At 43.8% G+C, this 22,874-nt stretch overlaps 1 pseudogene; it reads left to right on the top strand.

The window, feature by feature from the left end:
- Window positions 1–19,934: 19,934 nt before the first annotated feature.
- LOC123441627 lies at window positions 19,935–20,749 on the top strand (annotated as a pseudogene).
- Window positions 20,750–22,874: the final 2,125 nt, after the last annotated feature.

Below are 22,874 nucleotides of genomic sequence, written 5' to 3'. Positions count from 1 at the left end.
CAGGGTTACCGTACCACCCTGTAGTAGTACACGACCTTGTCGACCTACGAGGTTTGTAGTAACTTGATCCGAAGCTTAATGATCACCATCATCAGTTTCTACTTCAATTAGTGTAGGCGCCACAGGAACAACTTCCTGTACCCTGCTACACACTGGTTGACGTGACGGTTGAATTAACCTCATCAAGTTCCACCACCCTCCCACTCAATTTTTTCGAGAGAAACCTTTCCTCGAGAAAGGACCCGTTTTTAGAAACAAACACTTTGCTTCCGGATCTGAGATAGGAGATGTACCCAACTATTTTGGATATCCTATGAAGATGCATTTATCCGCTTTGGGTTCGACCTTATCAGACTGAAACTTTTTCACATAAGCGACGTAGTCCCAAACTTTCAAGAAATGATAGCTCAGGTTTCTCCAAACCGTAGTTCATACTATGTCATCTTAACGGAAATACGCGGTGCCCTATTCAAAGTGAATGTGGTTGTCTCTAATGCCTAAACCAAAACGATAGTGGTATTTCGATAAGAGACATCATAGTATGTTCTATATCCAATAGGACGCGGCTATGATGTTCGGACACACCATCACACTATGGTGTTCTAGGTGGCATGAACTGTGAAACAATTTCCACATTGTCTTAACTGTGTACCAAAACTCGCAAGTCAGATATTCATCTCTATGATCATATCGTAGAAAGTTTATCCTCTTGCCACAACGATGTTCACTCTGAAATAGCTTTAAACTTTTCAACATTTCAGACTTGTGATTCATCAAGTAAATACTCCGGTATCTACTCAAATCGTCAGTGAAGTAAGAACATAACGATATCCACTGCGTGCCTCAGCACTCATTGAACTGCACACATCAAAAATGTATTACTTCCAACAAGTTACTTTCTTGTTCCATCTCACTGGAAAACGAGGCATTCCGTCATCTTGCCCATGTGGTATGATTTGCATGTCTCAAGTGATTCAAAAACAAGTGAGTCCAAACGATCCATTTGCATGGAGTTTCTTCATGTGTTTATACCAATAGGTATGGTTTGCACGCCTCAAACGTTTCAATAATTAATGAGTACAAGGATCCATCAACATGGAGCTTCTTTATGCATTTTACACCAACATGACTCAAGTGGCAGTGTCACACGTAAGTGGTACTATCATTACTACTTTGTATCTTTTGGAATCAATATTATGAACATGTGTATCACTACAATCGAGATTCAATAAACCATTGAAGGTATTTATTCAAGCAAATAGAATAACCATTATTCTCTTTAAATGAATAATAGTATTCCAGTATACACGATCTAATCATGTTTATGCTTAACGCAAACACCAAATAATAGTTATTTCGGTTTAACACCAATCCCGATGGTAGAGGGAGTGTGCGATGTTTGATAACAGCAACCTTGGAAACACTTCTAACACATATCGTCACCTCGCCTTTAGCCAGTCTCCGTTTAGTCTGTAGCTTTTATTACGAGTTATTAATCACTTAGCAACCGAAACGGTATCTAATACCCTCGTGCTACTAGGAGTACTGCTAAAGTACACATCAATATCATGTATATCAAATATACTTCTGTCGACTTCGCCAGCCTTCTTATTTACCAAGTATCTAGGGTAGTTCCACCTCAGTGACCGTTCCCCTCATAACAGAAGCACTTAGTCTAGGGTTTGGGTTCAACCTTGGGTTTCTTCATTAGAGCAGCAACTGGTTTGCCGTTTCATGAAGTATCCCTTCTAGCCCTTGCCCTTCTTGAAACTAGTGGTTTTACTAACCATCAAAAATTGATGCTCCTACTTGATTTCTACTTTCACGGTGTCAAACATTGCGAATCTTTCAAGGATTGTCATATCTATCCTTGATATGTTATAGTTCATCACGAAGCTCGAGTAGCTTTGTGGCAGTGACTTTGGAGAACCATCACTATCTCATTTGGAAGATTAACTCCCACTTGATTCAAGCGACTGTTGCACTCGGATAATCTGAGCACATGCTCAACGATTGAGCTTTTCTCCTTTACATTGTAGAAAAAGAATCTTGTTGGAGGTCTCATACCTCTTAACAAGGGCATGAGCATGAAATCCCAATTTCATCTCTTGGAACATCTCTTATGTTTCGTGACGTTCAAAACGTCTTTAGCGCCTTGCTTGTAAGCCGTTAAGTATCACGCACTAAACTATCACGTGGTCATAAAAAATGTGTATGTCAGATGTTCGCAACATCCACAGACGACGCTCGAGGTGCAGCACACCGAGTGGTGCATTAAGGATATAAGCCTTCTGCACAACAATGCAGACAATCCTCAGTTTACGGACTCAGTCCGCAAAGTTGCTACAATCATCTTTCAACTAAATTTCTCTAGGAACATATAAAAACAGTAGAGCTACAGCGCAAGCTACAACATAATTCGCAAAGACCTTTTGACTATGTTCATTATAATTAGTTCAATTAATCATATTACTTAAGAACTCCCACTCAAAATATACATCCCTCTTAGTCATTTGAGTGGCGCATGAACAAAATCCACTAACTCAAGTCTGATCATCACGTGAGTTGAGTATAGTTTGAGTGGTAACCATCTCTATGCTAATCATGTCAACTATATGATTCATGCTTGATCTTTCGGTCTCTTGTGTTCCGAGGCCATGTTTTCACATGCTAGGCTGGTCAAGTTTAACCTCAGTGTTCCGCGTGTGCAACTATTTTGCACCCTTTGTATGTGAACGTTGAGTCTATCACACCCGATCATCACGTGGTTTCTCAAAATGACGAACTATCGCAACGGTGCACCGTAGGGGAGAACACAATTTTATCTTGAAATTTTAGTGAGGGATCACCTTATAATGCTACCATCGTTTTAAGCAAAATAAGGTGCATAAAAAGGATTAACATCACCTGCAATTCATAAGTGACATGACATGGCCATGATGTTGTGCTTCTTGATCTCCATCACCAAAGCACCGGCATGATCTTCTTGTCACCGGTGCCACACCATGATCTCCATCATCGTGCCGCCATCGAGGTTATCGTGCTATCTATGCTATTACTACTAAAGCTACAACCTAGCAATATAGTAAACGCATCTGCAAACACAAACGTTACTTCAAAGACAACCCTATGGCTCCTATCGGTTGCCGTAGCATCGACGTGCAAGTCGATACTAACTATTACAACATGATCATCTCATACATCCAATATATCACATCATATCTTTGGCCATATCACATCACAAGCATACCCTGTAAAAACAAGTTAGACATCCTCTAATTTGTTGTTGCATGTTTTACGTGGCTGCTATGGGTATCTAGTATGATCGCATCTTACTTACGCAAAAACCACAACGGAGATGTGCAAATTTCTATTTAACCTCTCTCCAAGGACCGCCTCGGTCAAATCCAATTCAACTAAAGTTGAAGAAACCGACACCCGCCAGTCATCTTTATGCAACGAGTTGCATGTTGGTCAATGAAACCAGTCTCTCGTAAGCGTAAGAGTAATGTCGGTCCGGCCGCTTCAATCCAACAATACCGCCGAATTGAGAAAAGACTAAGGAGGGCAGCAAATCGAACATCAATGTACACAAACACTTTTGTGTTCTACTTGAGATTACATCTACGCATGAACCTAGCTCATGATGCCACTATTGGGGAACGTTGCATGGGAAACAAAAAAATTTGTACGCACACGAAGACCTATCATGGTGATGTTCATCTACGAGAGGGAGATCGGATCCACATACCCTTGCAGATCGCTAAGTGGGAAGCATTAGGAAACGCGGTTGATGTAGTGGTATAAATTTGTCATTCAAATCACCGTCGTCCCACGAAACGTTCCGATCTAGCACCGAACGGACGACACCTCCGCGTTCAGCACACATACAGCTCGATGATGATCTCCGCCTTCTTGATCCAGCAAGAGAGACGGGGAAGTAGATGAGTTCTCTGGCAGCGTGATGGTGTGCCGGTATTGGTGATGATCTATTCCTGCAGGGCTCCGCCCGAGCTCCGCAGAAATCTAATCTAGAGGAAGAACTGCGTGGTATAGGTTTGAGTTGCACGTGGCAAAGTTATGTCTCAAAAGACCTAAAACCACCAATATATATAGGAGGAGGGGAGGGGCTAGCCTTGGGGCTCAAGGGAGCCCCAAGGGCGCCGGCCAAGAGGAGGAGGTGGACTTGCATGTCAATTCGGTTTGGGAAAAGGAGTCCACTCCTTCCTTCCCACCTCCCTCTTTCCTTTTTTTCTTTCTTTGGGTTTTTTATCCTTGTGGCGCCATAGCCCAGTTGGGCTGGACTCACTAGCCCACAAAGGTCTGGTGCGCCACCCTAGGTATACTGGTCTCAGTCCCGGATGGGTGGCCCCTCTCGGTGAATATTCGAAACCCATTCGTCACTCCCGGTACACTGCCGTTAATGCCCGAAATCTTTTCGGTGACCAAATGGAACCATCCTATATATCAATCTTCATTTCCGGACCATTCCGGAAACCCTCGTGACCTTCATGATCTCATCCGGGACTCCAAACAACCTTCGGTCAACAACACATCGGTCACCAACACATATAACTCAACTATACTAAAACATCACCGAACCTTAAGTGTGCAGACCCTGCGAGTTCGAGAACTATGCAGACATGACCCGAGATACTCCTTGGTCAGTATCCAATAGAAGGACCTGGATGTCCATATTGGATCCTACATATTCTACGAAGATCTTATCGGTCGAACCTCTGTGCCAAGGACTCATATAATCCCGTATAACATTCTCTTTGTCCTTCCATATGTTACTTGCCCAAGATTTGATCATCGGTATCTCTATACCTATTTCAATCTCATTACCGGCAAGTCTCTTTACTCGTTCCGTAATACAAGATCACGTGACTTACACTTGAGTCACAATGCTTGCAAGGCTTGTATGTGGTGTTGTATTACCGAGTGGGCCCCGAGACACCTCTCCGTCACACGGAGTGACAAATCCCAGTCTTGATCCATGCTAACTCAACGGACACCTTCGGAGATACCTGCAGAGCACCTTTATAGTCACCCAGTAACGTTGTGACGTTTAATACACAAGGTATTCCTCCGGTGTCGGTGAGTTACATGATCTCGTGGTCACAGGAATGAATACTAGACACGCAGAAAACAATAGCAACAAAATGACACGATCACATGCTACATTTATAATTTGGGTCTTGTTCATCACATCATTCTCCTAATGATGTGATCCCATTATCAAGTGACAACACTTGTCTATGGTTAGGAAACCTTAACCATCTTTTGATCAACGAGCTAGTCAACTAGAGGCTCACTAGGGACAGTGTGTTGTCTATGTATCCACACATGTATTTGAGTTTCCAATCAATACAATTCTAGCATGGATAATAAAGGATTATTATGAACAAGGAAATATAATAATAACTAATTTATTATTGCCTCTAGGGCATATTTCGAATAGGGGGAACTCTCCTCCCATCTAGGGGGAGGCCAAGGAAGAATAAGAAGGAGGAGGGCTCTTTCCCCCTCTCTTTCGGTGGCGTGAGAGTGTCGTCGGGGCAAGGAGCATGACGGCGATCTACATCAACAATCTTGCTTCCGTCAACATCAACTATCTCCCCCTCTATGTAGCGGTGTAACACCTCTTTTCCCATTGTAACTCTCTACTTAAAAAGGTTCTCAACACTACATACTATTTCCCAATGATATGTGGCTTTCCTATGATGTTTGAGTAGATCCGTTTTGTCCTATGGGTTAATTGTGATATGATGTTTATTGATATGAGTTGTGTGTTGATATGGTGCTGTCCTAAGGTGACTTCCGTGAGGCGCACACGCGGAGGATGCACGCTCGAGGGTTTGCAATATGTTCATGGTTCGCTTATAGTGGGTGGCGAAAGTGACAGAAACTTACACCCGAGTAAGGAAATTGTGCATGTATGGGAGTAAAGAGGACTTGATGTTTAATGCTATGGTTAGGTTTACCTTAATGATTTCTAATAGTTATGGATGCTTGCTAGAGGTCCAATCATAAGTGCATATGATCCAATTACGGAAAGTGTGTTAGCGTATGCCTCTCCCTCATTGCACATGATAAGTATCTACCATGTTATATGCAATTGCCTACGGACAATCTTTTTCTTGTGTTATACAAAAATATTTCTACTAAACAACCCCTAACTTTTATTTCCACGCTCTTTATTTCCTTGCAAAAAACACCTAACTTTTATTTACTTGTTCTTTATTTTCTTCCAAACCTATCTATTACACCTGCTAAGTACTTCTACTTTTATTCTTGTTTTAGGTAAAGCAAATGTTAAGTCTGCATAGATTTGTATCGGTGGTCGATATAACTTGAGAGAATATTTGTTCTACCTTTGGCTCCTTGTTGGGTTCGACACTCTTATTTATCGAAAAGGTCTCAAAGGATCCCCTATACTTGTGGGTTATCACACATCAATGAGGAGGAGGAAGAATCTCCATCTCCACACAACCTCCACTTATTCGAGGACCAAACCGTCTAGTGCCGGTCGACCTCAAGGGACCATAGCTCGCGACCTCAATGATATTAGGTGATCCTCCACCCTTCTAGCTCCTAGCAAAACTAAAGAGCACCGCGTGATCACGAACGAAGCATGGGGAACTTCTTTAGAAGCAAGGCCGCCGCTCCTCGACATCATCTTCTGCAACCCTAGCCCTATTGAGAATCCACGAGATGCATAAATTCTAGGCCCCCCTTCCTCCAACCGATGGAGCAGACAACTGAGGAAGAGGGAACCAGCGGTGGCACCTCCTTTTCGCATGTTGACGAGATACACTCTTTTCGGGAGTTACATGTCAATGCCGCTTTAAATGTGACTTGGTGAGGAGGCGTAGATGAGTAAAGACTATTTTTTTGACCTTGAGGTAGACTGGGGTTGATGGGTTAGGCAGCACATGTGTGTTTGCCCATTTGTCAGCATGATAAAAATACAGCAATGCAAAATAAAAATGCACACAACACTTGAACCAAAGACTACCCAGGTTCAACTAGAACACCCGATAGCCGCCCAACTAACAACACTTTCATATATATTGAGCCACTATACAAGGTTTGTCTAAATCACATCTAAGTTACTCATTCAAACATAAAAAAGAAAAAAGAAAAAAATCTGCACAAATCTCTGCATAAAATCAATGACATGTGACTTACATGTGCAATACTTACGGTACGTCAAGATGTGCTTTAGCAAAAGTGAAAATATAATTGATACTATAGATTAATTAATTTCTAAAGTATTTTTCCAAATTGAACACTAGGGCACCATCCTGATAAGTACATGTTGAATCTCATATATATTTTTATGTGCATTATTATATTCTTTTGTTGGCATTACTTATGTAGATTTGATGTTTCTAATATGCCACGTCAGCGCGTTGAAGTGACCAAAAAGTCTTCCACAAAGAAGACATGGCATGGAAATCCTCTATGATAAAGTATATGTTTCGGTATATGGTAGAACGCCGCACAGTGCATGAAGGTCAGATGGATGAGCTCGACTAGCTCTCATGAGGACGAAAATACCAAGGAATGAATTGCAAGTGCTTGTCGATGTTGAACCAGGATCTGACTATGAGTGATTTGAATTTCCTGATTGTAATTTGTGACGAACCGATTGTGGAAGAAATAATCTCTTTCAAGATTATTGATGCTTTGCATTATTTATTTTTTACTTGTTTAGTGACTTTATTCTTCACTTGACATTTTTGAAGGTCTCTATGAAAAGCAACACGTGATTGATAACTATGTGAGATTTTAGGTTGCCATGTTCTACATATATAGTAAAATAAAGAGAAATAGTTTGTTATTTGGATATGTCATTTGTTTTGTCAAATATTGCTAATTGCACGTGGCAATGCATGGGTATTATGCTAGTCATCCAACTAGTGTAATTATCTTTATCCACAAAAGTCCTTCAAAAAATATTTATTCATAAAAGAAATGAAAACATAAAAATATTAACTTGCGAACATTCACTGCGAGGGGATGGAAACTATACATTTTTAACGGACTTTTTAGGTGGTAGTAGATGGCAACTTTTGTCCGTTTCAACTTTCAACCATAGTATTGCCTTCATTTCAAACACTATCATGCGTGTGTGAAGATTTTGTCAACAAAAACGTTCACAAATGTTATCTCTCACAACGAATGTTTGCCCATTATCTGTGGCATTTTTTTGCGAATACAATTATTTGTGTCCTAAAATAATATATCATTTATGTTTATATTGTATATATCGAAGCAATGCTACGCACGGGGAGTTCGTTCAAGGATTCAACGGACAACATGATGTGGAAGATTAGGATTGGAAGATATGAAGAGGGATAGGCCCCACCTTGGTGAAATTCAGAGGGGGTAGATTTTTTTTACTTTTTTTGCGAGTGAGAGAGGGTTAGAAAATTAATTGGAAGGTTTGTTAAAACGGATGTAAACAGCCCATGAGTCTCGGATTATCGGTGTATATACCGAGTATTTATATAGTTTTGTTTGTCTCCTAGTAAAACTTGATAGTGCGTCTCCCAGTAGAACTTGATTATTGGTGTATCAAATGACAACTTGAATCCTTATAGGGTTGCTACTAGCCTGGCTCTGTAGGGAAGGAAGAATATATAGAAGTACTTGCACGTATAATTGCATCTTTCACAATGACTGGACGCTCAGAAACTGAAGTATAATTGCATCTTTCAAGTCTCAGTGGATCAGTTTTGATCAGATGAGGAGTCGGTCATCGCCCACGTCCCCTCCCTTGTAGTCCACCTCGAAGATAGATCGCCCGCCTCGGCTGGATGGAGCGGCCCTTATTCACCCGCATCGCGGGCATCGGCTAGATCCCCACCCGCACTGCGCGCATTTGCGGGATTTCCTTGGGCACGTCGGCTGGATTCAGTGGAAGGAATCTAGTCAGAAGACCAATCGCCCGCATTGTGCACTTTGTTGATTGGATCCCCTCGCAGGATCACCTCCTCTCTGAGTGTGGCTAGAGCTATTCCTCTCTATCGCACGACTGCCCCGTTTTGTGAAGTGTCGAGCAAACCGTTTTTTCGGAGAAAGAAGTCAGCACATCGCTGGTCCATCATTGGTTATCCAAATGGGCTTGAATAGAAGTCGGTAGAAACCTAATTAACCGCGGGCCTTCGAAAAGGTCCCTAGAATAGCGGCCCGTTAGGACAGCCGGCCCAAATCACAGTAAACTACACTTATACTCTGGTGAAGCAGGTAACCTGTTGCATATAGCAACAAACCGTACTATGGTGTTCAGCCATGAATTGCACAGACACATAATCTAAGAAATCATACGTCTACATGAAGGCTAAAGCATGAAAACGTGAGTGGCTGTCCCTGTGAAGTACTTAACTGACAAGCCATCATTGAAGATTGTCTAGTGAAAGAATTCCACAAATCTTAATGTCAGAACGAGTGTCCAAACATAACAGGGATGAAAACCACATGTACAAAATTAGGGTTGAGAAGATAGTAGCACAAGCCAATCATTCGGTGGAACATGGATCATACATGAGAAAAATGCAGATAGAGAAAAACCTTGCTGAGGACCATGGGGTGAGCCACAGAAAATGAAGGATATATACACATGCATATATAGTGCGGGCCAGGAAATAGAAACGCACAACGCAATTAATTGCCAACGACGAGTGTGTGCATCGACTGCAATAAATGCTCCCTGGAACTGATGATTGATTCCCGCCTTCAATCCCAATTGTTCAGCTTCAATCCTTCGAATAGTCCACTGCCGCTTTGCCTCTACTTGGTCTTGGTGGCTTGAACCAAGTCAACCTTATGATCTTGCTAGCGACTGGGAAGGCCTAGAATATAGGGGAAGCACAAAATGAGGAGACATACAAATACCTTAGATGATGGAGGAAGTGATGTCGTCGCCAGCTAATAGCTGAGCACACAAACATGCTTGATATTCTCACAAGACCACACACTCACCTGATATTACTCATAATTTAATCCAAGCACAAATAGCATTGCATAACACAAATATTCACCTCCAATTAACGAATTCAGACTTATCAGGTTTCAGCAATTTCGAAGAATCATCATCTCATTGCTGCTTAATTAACACATATCGCACAACATGTGTGAATTCCAAAATACTAAGGTCTGGTTACAACAGTACAGGAACAAACCGAATGGAGATTCCTTCTCCCTGACCGAAACCTTGCAAACGGCTTGGAGTCTCGACATCAACTGGAGGGACGACATGTCATCATGTGAATCGCGGCCTCCCATCCACTGCCCAGCCTGCATCCAACGGACCACAACTTTCCAAGGAAAAAACAACATCCAGACACAGAAGACAGACCAGGTCGGTGGTAAAATCTGGCGGGGAAGGCAGGGAAAAGGCGGGCTTTGGCGCGGCGATTCGACGGTGTCTCCTCGTCTCGCGGCCGGCCATCGCCGCCCGCCATTGCCGCCCGCCGTCGCCGCCGTCGCCATTGAGGAGAGGCAGGGACGAGCGTCGTCCCTCGCGGGAACCAGGGCCGAATGCCTCCGTGGGTCGGGGAGGAGCACCGTCCGCCGCGGGAGCCAGGGGAACACCGCCGCGAACAAGGACGAGCGCCGCCGCGAGGAGGGGACCGTTCATCATCGTCAGCGACCACTTCTCAGGTTCCCTCTCTCTCTCTTTTATTCCATTAGTGCCAGAGGTGCAGCCAGCTTTGAGTCAGCACTATATTCTCTGAATCTGCTAAGCTTTGTGGTTTTAACATAGGAACTACTTCTATTTTGAGTCAACATTACATTTCTGAATAATTCTGTAACTTGTATACTACAACACTTGCAGCGAGTATTTTTGAATAATTCTATTTATAAATTTGGCAGCGAGTATTCTTGAACAATTTTATTCAGAAATTTGGCAGCACTTGTATACTACTACAACACTTGCAATTTGGCAGATTTGACTTGCAGGAAATTTGGTAGTGAGTATTTCTGAATAATTCTATTCAGAAATTTGGTAGTGAGTATTTCTGAATAATTCTATTCAGAAATTTGACAGCTTGTATACTACTGTTTGAATTTCAGTTAGCTTCTATCTTGTTCCACTAATTTCAGTTAGCTTCTATCTTGTTCCACTAATTTGACAACACTTGTATACTACTGTTTCCGGACTAAAAGGCTGATGTTTATATTTTGTAAACAGTATATTTTGTATTGTTCAAAACTAAACAGTATATTGTGAATCTGAGTGCAAAAGATTTGTATCTGTATCATATAAAGTTCAAAACTGTGAAGTTTCAGAGTGTCTGGGCTGAAAACTGTGAAGTTTGTATGTTTTTGCCTTGGAAAATTGTGGTGCGTCGGATGCAGGCTGGGCGGTGGATGGGAGGCCGCGAGGCGCACGGTGACATGCCATTTGCATGTCACCTGATCTATGTTCCAACTGGAGGGCGACGCTCACAGGAACTTCCTGTCCGGCCGTCCTGCTTCCTCGTCCTGCATATCTTGCATCCATTCCAACCACACGACACAAAAATGGACAGTAGGAAGCTACAGAATCTGTCCGAATCAATTGTTCACATGTAGCAAGAACATCACCTGCGCATATTTTTGTCGGGAGAGGATATGAGTATTTTTTTGTCACACCATATAAGGACATTGTAATTGACTGATGCAATTTCGGGGTAACATACCTGACCATGTCGCTCAAGAAGATGTTGCTGCTAGAGATTGGTGTGCATACACAGCCAGAGAGGAAATCATTATATAGCACCATGGGGCACATGAAAGGTTTGCGACTTTACCAGCCTTGATTGCGAGCTTAAGGAGAGCAGAGCAGTTTCCAATAGAACAGGGTCATGATTGCGAGCTTGAAAGAGAGCAGAGTAGTTTCCAGTGCCATCATCTCTGTCGCCTCGGCCAATTCCATAGCAAACCTCTGTCACGTGCTGGATTGGATTGGATTGACCCGGATCCCGCGCGTGAGGATGGACTCGATCCCATCCCTCACCTGAGCTGGACAGATCCCGCTCCTTCGGTCGTTGGGGATGGACTCAACTCGATCCCATCCATGCACACCGCACGTCTTCACTGGATGGAATGGTACCGAACGCGCCGGCGCTCCTCTCTGCAGCTCGATGCGGTCTCACTCCCCTCAGCCTCGTCGATGTGGTCTCCCTTCCCCTTTGCCTCGATCGGGATTAGATTAGGGTTTGCGAGCGCGGTCTGGTTCGTGGGTGGATGGTCAGACGCGGTCGCTCGTGTGGCTAACAGGCCTTGCAATCCCAGCAATGGGCCGCCTTTGAATGGGCTGGCGGAAGACCGAATGCACCAGAGGCCTTGCTTTCGGTCCCTGGAGCAGCAGCCGACAGGACACCTGGGCTTGATTTAACACACTGCGGATCAGATCGACTTAGACAGGAAATCCGACGGCCAAAAACTCTCGGATCACAAAAACGGACGACCGAAAACGCAAATCGGTGTGAGGGTAGGGATTAGCTGCGGTTATATTGTCCTTAGTATACTGAGTACTTCTATAGTTTTGTCTGTCTCCCAATAGAACTTGATTGTCCGTCCGTCTCCTAGTAGAACTTGACTAGTTTTTTTGGACTTTTGGGGCGGGGGGAGAGTTTTTTTTGAACCGGGCGAACCCCTTTCCATTACCATCACAACGGAAATACATAGTTCGGTCCAACAAAGAAAAAAACAGAAAGGGGTGTGAGTTCAAAGCATTTCTGGGAAACCTACCATAGGAACTCATCATCGAGCAGCCTAACGCAGGACGAAAACCCATAAACACCATCAAAACGCAACAGTCAACCTAACACAAAAGGCAAAGCAGGAAGCAGTTCTAAGACAAACCAGGATACAATCAGATTCTCGGGAATCGACCAGTCACCCATGCAGGGGTCTAAACCACCTAATAGCAAAGACATAAACTTGCAGCATCTCCATCATCACTGGGCACCCTTGGGGGCAGCAGATATTTGCATCATGCTAGATGCATTGCTCTTCAGCATCTTTGCTCCACGCTCCATCGCCTCCCGATCATCCCCAGTCAGCAGACCTGCCCAATAAGTAAGATAGCCACAAGCAGTGCAAACCACATCAAAGAGGAATCTTAGCTTCTTATTTTCAAAAGTAGCACGGTTACGGCAATTCCACACCGCCCAACAAACTACAGTCAGGCCAAAAGTATAAAATCTGACCCCATTAGGAATAAACATGAAACACCACGAAAAGTATTGACACATATTATTTGGACTCGGGCTAGTGCCAAGCATACAACCAATCGTTCTCCAGACCACCCTGGCCACAAGGAAAATAAAGCATAAATGTTGTGATGTCTCCTGCTCTTTACAGAACGAGCATTTAGGATTACCACCCCATTTTTTCCTTTTCATCACATCACGAGTAAGGATAGCATCCTGAAAAAGTTCTAGAGGAAGATCTAAATTTTAAGAGGGATTTTAGCTTTCCAAATCCATCTATAATCACAGCCTGCTATATTTTTTTCTAGGTATTCGTAAACTGATTTAGCAGAGAAGGTCTTCCTATTTCCTAGCGTCCAAACAATTTGATCTGACACATCAGAAGTAGTCCATCCTTCAACAGTTTTTTAAAGATCCCCCCAATGACATAAAAGGGAATGATGCATGCGTCTCCTCAAGAAATCAACATCTACCCCCGCTTTGAATCTCGCCACTGTTATATCCTGGTGGTTATAGATGTTAAACAACTCAGTATACGTGTCTTTCAGCGGCGGGTTACCGCAAATGGGATCGAGCCAAAGTCTCGCTATGTTGCCAGAGTTTAGTAAAACTTCTCTTTCAGCCATGTAGTAAGGTTTCACGTTCATAATGGCCTTCCAGATTGGAGGATCCACAAATTTGCTCATCACCGAATCCACCTCTTCTTTTCTAAGGTATTTAGCTTTGATCACTTCTTGCCATAACCCATTCCGGGGTTCTAGTTTCCACCACCACTTAGTAAGGAGACTGATGTTCTGCTTATGAAGATCTTTCACTCCCAAGCCCCCTTTCTTCTTAGATCTGCAGATACGCTCCCATTTCACCAAAGGATATCTCTTATTCCCCTCATACTCTCGCCAGAAGAATATTTCCGATGTTTATCCAGTTTATAAATCACCACCTTAGGAAGTAAAAACATGGACATATAATAGTACACAATACTAGTAAGGGAAGAGTTCATCAGGATCAACCTACCCCCGGAGGATGCAGCATTGCCTATCCATGTCTCAAAACATCTTAGAAATTTCTAATCCACAAAGGACCAATCCAAGTTTCTGAGACTAGTATAACTAACCGGGACCCCCAGATATTTCGTAGGAAAATGCCCAATCTGGCAGTTAAACAGGTCAGCATAGACTTTCAAGGTGTCATCATCACCCCCGATACAAAGGATCTCACTTTTAGTGAAGTTTATGTTGAGAACAAACATGAGCTCAAATATATAAAGAAGGAACTTCAGATTAACAGCTGCATCGTAGTCATGTTCGAAGCAAATGACGGTGTCATCTGCATATTGAAGGATAGCTATACCTCCCTCAATCAGGTCAGGAGCAAGGCCAGTTAGAAGGTGCCCCTTTTGAGCATTTAAAATCATCTTAGAGAGCGTCTCAGCCGCAAGATTGAACATGAACAAAGAAAAAGGGTCTCCCTGGCGTAGCCCTTTGTGGCTCTCAAAGTAGGGACCTTTTTCATTATTAAGCTTGATGCTCACTGTTCCGCTATAAAGGATCTTGTTAACCTAACCACACCAAGTATCACCAAACCCTCGGGTTCGGTGACATTCCAATAGGAAGTCCAAGTTGATTTTGTCATAAGCGTTCTCAAAGCCCAGCTTTAAGACTATACCAACTTTTTTCCTCCGTTGCGTATGGTGTAAAACTTAATGTAAAGTTAGAATGCCTTAATGTAAAACTTAATGAAGGCATTTTGATGTCTGCTGATCAGGATATCTGTGTAGATAACAACTCTATCATTCATTACCTTAGTAATCAGCTTATAAGGACACCGCAATAAACATATAGGTATGTATTGTTGGATTTTCTTAGCCCCGTTTAGTTTTGGAATCAGAATGATCACGCCATATTTCAACAGGGCCACATCCAGGGTGTTATTATGAAAGGCCTCAAACAAACTCATCAAGTCGTTCTTGACAAAGTCCCAACAATGTTTTTAAAACTCCGCTAGTATATTATCGGAGCCACGGGCTCTATTACTATCCATAGAAAACAAGGCTTTTTCACTTCATCCTTAGTGAAGTCACGAGTGAGCAGGTTATTATCCTCAAAACTAAGCTTTTCCTCCGTAGACCATGTATCAAGTGATAAGTCAAACATGTTCCCCCTAGCTGGGCCGAACAGTTCCTTGTAGTAGTTAGTAGCATGGGCCAGGAGGTTGGGGTGCCCTCAGTCAAAACATCCCCGTTTGTGAATGAGTGAATTGTAATTTTTCTCTTTCTACCATTAGCAAACCGATGAAAAAATGCAGTATTCTAGTCTCCTTCGTGTAACCATCGTTCGTTAGAGTGATGGAGCCAGAACAACTCTTCTTTGACTAGAATCTCATTGAATTCAACGTAGAACATTGTTCTCTTTTCATATATCTTAGGGTCTAAAGGGCCAGCTTCTTCCATCCTCTCAATCTCTTCTAACTCTTTCTTAATGTTAGCTTTCCTCTTCCTATCATGACCAAAAGCATTAGACCCCCACCCTTTGAAATATTTCTTAATACGCTTAAGTTTGATATTAAGAATATCAATAGGGTCGTCCGCACCAACAGGTTGTTCCCAAATACTCTTAGCTTTAGGATAAAATTCTTCATTTTTAACCAACAAAGCTCGAACCTAAACTCACGAGCAATAGGATTCCCATGTTTAATAGCATCTGAGGACAATAGGAGAGGGTTGTGATCAGATACATCTCTAACAAGTTTAAGTACTGACACCAAAGGGTACATATCCTCCCAATCTAATCTCATAAGCACCCTGTCCAGCTTCTCCAGAGTAGGACGGATCTGCTTATTAGTCCAACTATATTTACCACCTCCCATGTGGATCTCCCGAAGGCTTAAGGAGTTAATGACCATGTTAAGTTTGTCAGTGAACTGCGAATTACGAGGGCTCCTATTTTTTTCATCCACCCCCCGAATGATACTAAAATCACCTCCTATGATATACGGAATTTTAAGATTGCTACACGTACCAAGCACCTCATCCAGGAAATCATCTCTACGATCATCATGAGTTGATCAGTATACCACTACAAGAGCCCATATGCATTTCTTCTTAATATCAAACACTATGGCTTGAACAAGGAAGTTCCCTATCGACCAGGAGACTATCTCAAGAGTTTCTTTTCTAATGCCACAGAGGATACCACCAGACCTACCCATAGAAGGTAAGTGATTCCAAATGAAATTGTCAGAGGTGTCCACTTTATTCAAGAACTTAGGAGATAAACCTTTCTTTTTTAGTTTCTTGGATGCCTATAAAATCAAGGGAATGGTATTTCATGATATCAGAGAAACAGGTAGCCATTCCTCTCCTACCTGCTCCCCTGCAATTCCAAAATACACCATTCATTTGATAATGGAAGGTTTTTTCTTTTCCTTGGCAGCCCTACTAGGAAGCAGAGTAGGGGCGCCCTCATCTTTTTTCAAGGAAACATCATTTTTTTACTTTGGGTCACCGGTCTAGCTCTCACCATCAATCTTTTTCATTTATTCTTCTTTCTAGATTTAACCACAGTGAATTCCTCATCTTCAAAATTATTTTCCTCACTACAATTCAGATCCAAAGTAGTCGGCTCTCCGTTGGCAATAACAAGAACCATGTTACCCACACCCCTCTCATGTTCAACAAGTTCAACTTTTTCATCATTAGAGTTATTATTTCTAAATTTCTCAAGTCCTCTAATCACATCAATATTAGCAAAATTAGCATCAGGTATGTGAACCCCCATCTTAACCGCAGCTAATATCAGCATCAAACAAATTGGGGATGTGAGTAGTACCTTCAATATCTCTCTTTTTCGCAGCAGTTATGGCTTTCTCCTCAATGTTCTCCATCTTGCTCTACACATTACAAAGACTGAATTGCATATTTTCTTCGGTAGCCAAGGGAGGAGTAGGAATCACCTGAGTGCCCAAAGATGAATCAGGAGATTCAACTTTGTAAATCGTAGCCCCAATTTCAACATCCTCACGAGCACCACCAGTTCCTACCCCGTGAGGAGATTCTCTCACCACATCATCAAAGGATTTTTTTTATTACTACCAGGGGATAAGCTCTTATCAATCTTGTTTTCAACTTTCTTGACTTACTTGTTTCTCCCGCTCCATGTAGTCCAGAGCCATGGAGTCAATCAACAAGGTAGTATGTAAGGAAACATCTAACTCCATGCTCTCTTGGGATTCCTGCATGTGATCTTGTTTCCCCCCAATCCTAGTGGTAGAAGGAATCTCCCCCCAAGACCACTAGATGATCCATCCAGCTTAGGCTTCTTGTTCATATCATTATCATCACCACCAGGTTTTTTCTTATCATTGTTCAGTATAGCATTAATATTGTTCTACTCTCTCTTAATATAGCTCACTAGCACCTGATCAACGTGATAGTAGAAGTCACAGAAGTGGACACCCAAAAAGATTCAACAATCAAAGGAATCACATCAATGTTTCTACACCCAATCTTCACCCTAGCAGAGGTTGGGCGATGCAGGGTGGTTGTATCAATTTCCAGAGGAACTCCAACCAAGGAAGCAACATAAGCTAGGTTTCATTCACTTCTTTTGTCAAGAGGAACATTACTTATTTTCACCCAAGCAACCTGGAATGCACACATAGATGCAACACACTCCCACAGAAGGAATTCACGGCAAACAAAAGCAACATGACCAAGTTTACTACATCTTTCACAGTAGGCTTGCAGGTAGCTGATATGAGCATGCTCATAAGATTTGAGAATAGGGCAGGACTCAGGTTTATTGGTAGGCATCACCTGGTTACTTTGCTTTCCCAGGGTGCATCGAGGAGGAGGGGAGATCTAACGTCCGACCCCATCACCAGCAGACTCAGACGAGCCCTCGCTTTTTGGGATCCACACCCCGCCCTCCGCGGTCTGATTCCCCGACGCCGCCGCATCCCAGCGAGAGGTGTCGTCAGATCCAGAGGTGACGTTGGACGCGGACGAGTTGTTGCGGTTGTCGTCGTCCCTCTTCCAAGAGAACTTGCTCCGGTCTCCTCCGCGGCCGCTGCCTCGCCCTGGCATGCAGCCAGGACCGCGAGCACCACGACCTGGTTCTTCCCATCAGCCACCCCGGAAGCCGCTCCCCCCGTCCCCCATCCTAGGAGGGGAAGCTGTCACCGCCGCAAAGGATCTCTGTTCTCCACCAACCTTCCCCTTCTACTAGCCAAAGGATTGAGGAATCTGAGATCTAGGGTTTTTTGTTTCCGCCGCCCAGAAGTGGGAGATAGCCTCTTCTAGGCTAAATCTCACGGGTTTATACAGTGCCCCGCGGGGAATGGAGGACCCGATGTACCCCCATGTGTCCCCCATCCGACATTGGCGCCCGAGTCGTGGTGCTGGGTCCCGCCTCGGTCCATCACAGATCGCCCTCTCGATCCCCATCGCGCTCCTCGCTCGTCACCATCCCACAGGTAGTGCCTGCCGGGTTCCTCACCGGAGCAAGGCTCGCCGCCGGCAACTGATCGCGGATCCTTGCAAAATGACACGGAATGTCACCATATCTCCAATCTCTACGGTTTTTACGGCCCAGAGGCAGTGGGCATCAACCGTGACTAGCTGCTCATCCAGCTGAACCAGCCGGAGCGCGTCTCGGCGGAGGAGTAGCATGCCGTTGACGAACGTCAGCTGTCATGCCCCAAGATCGGCAGCGAAGGAGACTCGTCATCTCATGTGACCAAAGTCGCATGCGTCGCCACTTGTGCCAGCCATCATGTGAGAATAGCACGTCAATAAACAATGTCGCTATCCGCGCGCGCGCTCTCGGGGTCCGAAACCAAAAACCTCAATTACACCGAATTTGGTCGAACCAGATTAGGGATGGTGGAGGGCGGCGGCTGACGCTCGATCCAGGAGGGAGACGCCAGCAGGGTAAGGAGCAAGGGTAAGCGGCGTCCATACCAGAGAGGTGGCCTGAGGCTGCACGGATTGGGCGGATCAGCGCGCGGCGGAAACGGTGGTGAGCTGGAGGCCGCTGGCTCGCGAGTACTACAGAAATGGGGGAGTGGAGGTGAGGGTGAGAGAGCCACACAGATCTTTTATAGAGTTCTCCGCGGGGGGCAGTTAAATCCGATTTCGTATCAAACGATGAAATGACAACTCGAATCCTTATGGGGTTGCTGCTAGCCTGGCTCTGTTCCGGCGTCTATATTATATATACCCGCACGGTGTTGTACTATAGGCGGGACTCAACAACTTACGAGAGTTTTCCTCGTCATCGTAAAAAAAGAAAAAAGAAAGAGAAGAAGTTACGAGAGATCATGATGAAGATGGAGCTGATGCCCGTCATGGAGGGGAGAGAGGAGATCCAGCAAACCCTGAGCGAGATCGACAGATGAACCCCGGATGCCCTCCGCTCTGCGTTCCGCCTCGGCTACCGATCTCCCTCATCTTTAAGCAAGTACCCAGACATGGACGCCTTCATCGCCTCCGTGCTGTCGCCGCCTGTTTCGGAGGACGAGCTACCGTCTGTGCGGGATGATTGTTTCTGCGACGTGGACGCATCGAGGGCACTGAAGATGGACTGGGCGTCGTGCTACATGTCGCACATCGACCACGACGTGCACTTCGGGGTTGCCGACCCCAGCATCATCGGCGTGGTGGACGGCGTCAGCGCGTACAGCGCGAAAGGCGTGGACACGGGCGCCTTCTCTCGAAGCCTCATGACGAGCGCCCAGCAAGACGTGCTGGAGACGGCGCCCAGGCCCATCTGCCCCTACACGCTGCTGCAACGGGCCTGCGAGGGTGCAGCCTCGTCGGACGTGCAAGGGGCGTCGACGGCAGTCCTTGTCTCGCTCGTCGAGGACACCCTGAGGTGGGCCAATGTGGGCGACAGCGGCTTCACCGTGCTCCGCGGCGGCGCGATCGTGCACCGCTCGCGGCCGCAGCTGGCCAGCTTGCCGCCAAGGGCGACGACGGCATCACCCAAGCGGAGGTGGGCGAGACCGCGGTGAGGGACCACGACATCGTCGTGGTGGCCACGGACGGGCTGTTCGACAACATGTTCGACGCAGAACTCGAGCGCGTCGTGCGGATGGGCACCGCGCTGAGCTTCTCGCCCAAGAACATGGCATACATCATTGTCGGCATCGCCTACGAGATGTCGTGGAGTAAAGACAAGGACTGGCCCTACAACATCGGTTACCAGAATCACATGGGGAGTCAACGGTGCGGCGGGAAGGAGGATGACATCACCGTCGTCATCGCCTTCGTCGTCTCCACTCAGCTGGCGGGCGTGGACAAGGTTGAAGATGATGATGCAACTTCAAATTCTGACTGGATGGATCATGTCAAGAGGAGCAAAAGGCATACCAACTTAAGAACGTACTTGGGTCATCTCTCGCTGCAAAAAGCGATTACGAGGACAGTGGAAATGGGCGTAATACATTGCAGCGTTCCAATTCCGGACCGATTTCTCATGCCAGAGGTCGTTCGTATTAAAGCACACACTCAAATATTGTACTTCCTTCCATCTTAAATATAAGCCTTTTTAGAAATTCGACTATGAACTATATACGGATGTATATAAATAATTTTAGAATATGAATTCATTCATTTTACCCAATACGTAGTCTTTAGTAAAATTCCTAGAAAAAACTTATATTTAGAAGGATGCAGAACGTCCATTTCATAAAAGCATTGTCACCAACATGAAAGGGACGTTTTCTTTATTTCAGCATTCTTTCCACTTCGAGTTACTGGAGCTAAGTTTTACTTCCTCTTTCCTAAATAAGGAAAATAATATCTTAGAGTTGTCATATGCTTCTAAGACATCAAGGTAGTTGCCACATAAACACTTAAAAAGACATGGAAAAATAACAAATTCGATAAGAGAAAGAGTTGTCATCTATTTACAAGCACACTAAACAGTTGCCATGTACAAGTGCAAAAAACATGGCAACTGATAAACGATCACAGACCAGCACCTCTGCATGCGTAAAACAGGCGTGTGAGCGAATTGATAAACACCCACACACTAGCCCCTCGACGTGCGTAAAACAGGCGTGTGGGCGAAATGATAAATGCCCACACACCAACCCCTTTCTACGTGACAGAAAACTGGCGAAATCTTATCAAGATTCGTGCAAACATGAATGGACACTGATCATTACGTGTAGGCTGAGTTACAAAACGCCTACATATGTGGATGTTATTTTTTTAGTTTTATATGAGGTTTTCTAGTTAAATCTTTAGAAAGACTTTTATTTAAAAACCAAAAAAGTATATTAAAAGCAGACACTCAAATATTGTATACTTTTTGCTTCAAACCGAGGTCACATTAGACATGTCATATATTGTTTATTTATTTATTTTTTACTCCCTCCGTTCCTAAATATAAGTCTTTTAAGATATTTCATTAGGTGACTACATACAAAGCAAAATGAGTGAATATACACTCTAAAGTATGTCTACATACATCCGTATGTAGTCCTTTAGTAGAATCTCTAGAAAGACTTATATTTAGGAACGGAGGGAGTATGTAACATGTCATATGTTGTTTTTTGTAGTTATGTTGGTTTTGCATGGTGTTAATAGGCTATTGGCATCCAAGCTAGGATCATTAAGTGTTGTATCCCAACAATTTTGGAACCTCTACAACTCATGTACCTAAAAAATTTAATTGTTTTAGTCACTTTTCACATTTTTTGATGAAGGACTTTTATTACTTAAAATTTTAAGCATTACACCCGACCTCTGCATAACTAGTATGCACACAGCCACATTTTAAAGAACAGCAAAAAAGTGAAACAACAACGGACGTAATACAATCATGTAAGAGTAAATCGTGGTCGCCTATGGAGGGCCTATCCGGAGATCACGCTGCCATCCATGTTGGATAAAAATATCCCTCGCCACTTTCTCCAACCGCACAGAAGCCGCCGTAAAAAGGTCTCGAAACTCCTTTTGTTGTAATGTGGACCACGAACAGATAATACATGTGCATCGGAAGATAACCTGCAGACGAGAGTAATTTTTATCGTTAAAAACCTTGCCATTTCTACTGAGCCATAGCGATCATATAATGGCTAGCACTCCTACCCTTAAAATGGTTAAAAACTTAGTATCAATCCCGGATAACCAGTTAACAAAAACATTGGCAACTGAAGTAGGTGGATACAAGTTGGAAGCCATATGGATAGCTGACCAAATAGATCATGCAAACTGGCAATCAAAGAACAAGTGTTTTATTGTCTCTTCTTGAGGGCAGAATACACACTTCGTGTTTCCATGTCAGTTTCGCTTGACGAGGTTATATTTAGTTAAAATGACCCATTTTCGAAAGAACAAGCGGAGATTTTGTTCCGTTTGATATTCCTTATCTGCAATACCCAAAAATGTTGAAAAACAGAAACTCGCACTAGACTCTAGATTAATAGGTTAGTCCCAAAAATAATATAAAACAACATATAAATGCATATAAAACATCCAAAACAGATAATATAATAGCATGGAGGAATAAAAAATTATAGATACGTTGGAGACGTATCAAGCATCCCCAAGCTTAATTCCTGCTCGTCCTCGAGTAGGTAAATGATAAAAAAAGAATATTTTATGTGGAATGCTACCTAACACATTTATCCATGTAATATTCTCTATTGTGG

Source organism: Hordeum vulgare, chromosome 3H, assembly GCF_904849725.1.
Source record: "Hordeum vulgare subsp. vulgare chromosome 3H, MorexV3_pseudomolecules_assembly, whole genome shotgun sequence".
NCBI classification, from domain to species: domain Eukaryota; kingdom Viridiplantae; phylum Streptophyta; class Magnoliopsida; order Poales; family Poaceae; genus Hordeum; species Hordeum vulgare.
The sequence above is the reverse complement of the archived record's forward strand: the minus strand, read 5'-3'. Positions and strand labels throughout refer to the sequence as shown.